Genomic DNA, 6,000 nt, shown 5'->3' on the forward strand with positions numbered 1-6,000 from the left:
GCTAGCCCCGCTAGCTTAAGTAGTAAAGTGAGTAGGGGAAGGCGATAGCCATACGAGTGAGCCTCCCAGGCTAAAATACTCCCATTACTCCCGTAATATACCCTTACGCCACTAAGTGTAGCGATAGGATACCGGGCTACAGAATTACTGTCACAGAGACAGTAACCTGCGCCACAAAGGTGGAGGGCTACGGTGATCCCATCACCACGCCACAAAGGCCGAAAATCAATGCTAGCAATGATAAGTCACCCAAAGTATGGCAAAAGAAAATCCAAAAACCTCATAAATCCATAAAACTTCCCCAACTCTCGTAAATGAATTTCCAACGACGTGTCCCACACGCCAAGATAATCTCAAGTTCAAAAATAAATAGGAGATAAATAAATATAAAGATTTACTCCATCGAAATCTCATTTCGAAAATCTCATAAAAATCTCAAATCGCCGAATATAAATATAATATAAATAGTATAAATCAGGAAATCACATCGGAAATAAATAAATAAAAGAAAATAAGCATAATCCAATAACGTGACCCCGCACGCCATAAAACCTTCAAATAATCAATTATCCAAAACCATTCTTGAAATTAACCATATGCTCGGGAAATTAATACGATAAACAAATTATAACCTCGGAACCAATTAAATAAAAGCATGCACCATTCTTTGAAAAATAAAAGTCCACTCACAGTACTATTCCAACGATCACGCATTCGTGTTCCGTCATCGAGCAATAGCTCGGTACGTCGTCCTGTACACAATTATTTTCCGTGAATAATTCTTCCATAATTTAATACAATTCCTAAAATCAATTCCTCATAATTTCACCTCCCAATTCTCCTAGGATTTAGCCCAAATTATACCACTAATACTAATTCGTTAATTTAAAGGTTCCAAGGCAGAACCGAGAGATATCCGACGGTCGGATTCTCGTAATTCGATAATCGAAACCCTAAACTTCAAAAATTCATAATTAATTTCAAGTTTCTCCAAAAATTACCAAACTTCACATACAAGCTCTACACAATTTATAGGATTTAATGGGCTAAAAACCGGAATTAAAACACTGCCCTACACGCCTCCAAGAGCCACCAACAGTGGCAGCGCGTGGGCCCCACGCGCCGGCGGCAACCACCTCCGATGGCCACCAAAATTTGGCAGCACCATCTACTCAACAAACCCAACCTCTTTCTCAACTACAACAAGTTCCAATTTTACCTGGAAGAGCTCCAATTTGGCCGGTGAAAATTTTCCAGAAATTCCAAGAACCCTAGAAATTGAAATTGTTAATTTGACCTCTACACTGCAAATTGAAATGAAAGACCTTAGGGGAAATGATCTATATCCAAAACCGAACCTTCGACGCCAATTTAGTGGCAGGAGACTGCCGGAATCGGAAAATATCGGCGTTGACTCAAAACTGCTACAGTGACCGTCCTCTTCTTCTCGTTGCTGCACCTTCCACAGTTCATATTAAGCTACGAAACAAACCAGAAATGAAGAGAAGGAAGAGAGCTTTCCAACGACATCTTATACGTCAAAATCCGTCTCCGGATGGAGGAGTTATGGCCGGAAGAAGGTGAAGAGGTCGGAGAGGAAGAGAGAATCGGGGAGAGAGAAGGGAGAGGGCTCGGTAAGTTTCCGAAAATGGAAACTTACCACAGTAACTCGGCTATTTATAGAAACTTATCATGAACAGTAACTTTAGTATTTTGGCCATAACTTTCGCATATGAACTCCGATTTTTACGTACCACATATGCATGCGCTCGGTTTAACGTCCTCTACAACTTCCATGAAAAACATTTTCTCAAATTTTGACCCGAACAAAAAGTCATATTTTAGGCCCCCCTAAAAGTAATGAAACGACAGTAAAAGTGATAGTAAATGTCGTTTACCGTCCTAATGATTAGTAAATCAGTAAATTTAGGTTCGGGACGTTACAATAGTCGCTGCCACCACAGTCAGCAAAGCCACCCACAACCAAGCCTACTCTAATTTCAGTAGCTAGGAAGAGCAACAATCACTCCACCAACATCTTGGGACAACAAAGCATGCATCTTCTCGGATCTGTCATCTGGAAACAACCATAATAGGTCATGCCATCATATCCCAGCCCTGTTACAACAACTCCACCACCCACTACGACATTAAGGAAAAGGAGAGAATCGAGAACCAAGAGTCATGAGCACTGCCGATAAATGTCGCCCCCCCTAACAATAGAACAAAACCTATTTAGTAAGGTTCGATTGAAACCTTTCTGAAAACTACATCACCTTCTAGCAAAAGCCGGTGTCATTCCACCACTAATGATAGAAGCATAATATGCAGCGTTAATAATTAATGTTAATCTCTAAACTTCGTTTGTTAGATATTGAATGTTCTGGCCATTTACTTGTTTTTCTATTTATTAGGCTTTCAGAGAAAATATGAAAAACAGAGATACAAAAGAGAAAAGATGCCTGAATAGAGTAAAGGCTAGAAGTCTTGACTCGAGAAGAATCTTTGATGGACTGAGGAAAGACCAATTGATGACGCAACTCAAAGAGCATGAAGAATATTCAGCAAAATTAATGACATGCATGGTGTGCTTTCATTAGATGAATGATGTGGAGAATCCTAAATTAATAAGAGGATTAAGAAGTTGGTTTTTCACTTTAGTTAAGGAGTCTCAAACATACAAGGAATGAGATCGGACTCAAGTAGCAAAATAAAAAGACTAGAAAAACTCTTACACGCGAGAATCAAGCAAGAAACTCCAGCAAGGAAGCACAAACTGTCGCAGTCGACAAGTTGAAATCCTGCTTTCGACCAGTCAACTTTGAAATTAGGACATAATTTCTGTTTTCTAGTTTCTCTCTTCCATGATTTCTTTTATATTTTCAATCCAAACCAAGAGTGACTAATTTTCTAATAGTTAGGGGTTGTTGTAGCCCTGATCAAGATTGTAAAACTTATTATGACTATCCCGGAGATGTAATCTAATCTCTGGGGTCAGATTATATGCGCCTATCCATTGGGACAGTCCCATGTATGGCGGAAGTACATACTGAGTTCATTGTGGTAGATTGTTTCAGCTCATACAACGCCATTATCGGTCGCCCAGCTCTTAACAAACTCAAATGCATCATCGCTGGGTACATGCTACTCATGAAGTTCCCAACACCTAACGGGACTGGGTCCGTTAGGGAAGCCAATCAATTGCACGAGAGTGTTACTCAACAACGGTGTTGAGGTCAAGGGGCAGCCATGAAATCTTAACCGTAGCCAGCACACCACAGTTGACGGACAAAATTGATGACCCCAGAGATGACGAGGAAAAAGACTACGAAAAAGAGCCCGTCAACCCAGAGACATCGCTCCTCATTGTAAGCATCTTCGATGAGCACCCAAAGGGAACTGTGCGTATCAGAGTCCAACTCTCCCCATAGATAGCGGCTGAGCTCACCCAGTTTCTCAAGGAGAATGCAACAGTCTTTGCATGGTCGTACGCCAACATGCCAGAAATCTATCCCGACATAATTCAACATAAGCTCAGCATCAAACCATCATTTTACCCTGTCAAGCAGAAGCGACAGGCATTTGACGAAGAAAGATATCGGGCCATCAGGGAAGAAGTAACCAAGTTGCGGGACATAGACTTCATTCATCAGGTTCATTATCCATAATGGATCTCCAACGTGGTAATGATAAAGAAACCTAACGGGAAGTGGCTGATGTTTGTCGACTTCAAAGGTTTGAACAAAGCATGCCCCAAGGACAGCTTCCCGCTACCTCGCGTTGACCAATTGGTTAACGCAACAGCAGGGCATGAGCTACTCAGCATGATGGATGCCTTTTTTGGTTACAACCAGATAAAGATGAACCCCGACAATCAGGAGTACACAACATTTACCACGATAAGGGTTTGTATTGCTACAATGTCATGCCCTTTGGCCTGAAGAATGCCGGAGCCATATACCAACGGTTGATGAACGCAATGTTTGTAGAACACTTGGGTAGGATAATTGAGGTATATGTTGACGACATGCTTGTGATCAAAAGCGTAAAAGCTGGCAGTCATGTAGCCAACCTCCGCATCATCTTTGCCATATTGCTAGCATATGGAATGCGCTTGAATCAGGAAAAATATTTCTTCGGCGTCACCGCCAGCAAGTTCCTCGGATATATATTCAGTGAGCGAGGAATAGAAGCTAACCCCGACAAAGTGCAGGCGGTCATAAACATGAAATCCCCGGAAAAGAAAGTTGAGGTACAAAGTCTGCATGGAAAGTTACCAGCTCTTTCCCAGTTCATCTCCAGGCTTACCGACAAATGCCTACCCTTCTTCAAGGCAATGAAGCTATCCCATTGCAAAGCGGTAGATTGGACGCCTGATTGTGAAGCAGCATTTCAGGGCCTCAAGGAATACTTGGCCTCCTTTACGTTACTCTCAACCCCAGTACCAGGTGAAATACTATACATCTACCTAGCAGTATCCAAGTCCGCCATCAGCTACGCAATTGTCCTCATGGAGGCATCAGAAGAGTTACAGGTATTTTACGTCGCAGAGGCATGAATGGAGCTGAAACAAGGTACCCGCCACTTGAGCAACTTGCACTAACACTCATAATAGCCGCTAGGAGGTTGCGTCAATATTTTCAAGCACATACAATCCATGGTCTCACAAATCAACTGCTAAAGCAGGTACTCCAAAGTCCAGAACACTCAGGACGCCTTAGCAAATGGGCAATAGAACTCAACGAGTTCGACATCGATTACAAGCCAAGAACCGCCATTAGGGGACAGGCTCTTGCTGATTTCATAGCAGAGCTAACGAAACCACAGCCCGAACATATCACCGATGCAATGTCGGAGGGCAGCATCCAGCACCCTGAAACCACTCAAGCAAAGACAACATCACAGTGGAATCTCTATGTAGATGGTTCTGCGTGCGCCAAGGCTTGTGGCGCTGGTATCATCCTCACAGGAATAGGGGGTCTTAACGTAGAGTACGCCCTCAAGTTTGACTTCAAAGCCTCCAACAACATGACGACATATGAAGCACTTATCGCAGGATTATTGTTAGCCATCAATTGTGAAGCAGAAAGTGTCAACATTTTCAGTGACTCACAACTGGTGGTCAACCAAGTTAACAACACTTTCCAAGTCAAAGACAAACAACTGGCGACGTACCTGGGGTACTCTAAGACCCTGCTCGGCAAGTTCAGTTTCTTCAACATCACGCAAATACTGCGCGAAAAGAATGTAAATAGCACGCTTGGCAACAACTCAACCACATCAGAGTCCTATCGACACTAGGGTGGAGACCCTTGATAAGCCCAACATCACTTAAATTCTGGCGGAAATTTACACCATCGAGGTAAGCCCAAATTGGATGGATGAGATACTCAATTACAATTGTGACGGTACACTGCCATCCAAAAAAGTCGAAGCAAGACGACTGGTACGAAGGGCAACACATTACAACATTCAAAGTGGCAAGCTCTACCGCCAAGGGTTCACACATCCCAACTTAAAGTGCTTAACGCCAGAAGAGGGAAAACAAGTCCTAGAAAAAATACATGCTGGAGAGTGCGGCAATCACTCAGGAGCTAGATCATTAGCCAACTGCACCATGCGCCAAGGCTATTTTTAGCCGACATTAGGAGATGACACCAATGAAACATCACGATCATGTCACAAGTGTCAGCAGTACGCGGACCTTCCGCATGCACCAGCAGAACCGTTATCTATCATTATTACACCCTGGATTCACTCCATGTGGGGGCTGGACATTGTCGGAAAACTCCCAACCGCCAAAGGTAAGTTCAAATATATAATTGTGGCCATCGATTATGACAGCAAATGGATCAAGGCTGAACCATTAAAGGCCATCATGACCGCTAAGGTCCAGCATTTCTTATGGAAAAATATCTACTGTCATTACGGAGTTCCCGAAACAATTATCACCGATAACGAAACGTAGTTCAACAACAAAGAACTCATCAGCTTCACCGC

Source organism: Rosa chinensis, chromosome 5 (genome assembly GCF_002994745.2).
Source record: "Rosa chinensis cultivar Old Blush chromosome 5, RchiOBHm-V2, whole genome shotgun sequence".
NCBI lineage: Eukaryota > Viridiplantae > Streptophyta > Magnoliopsida > Rosales > Rosaceae > Rosa > Rosa chinensis.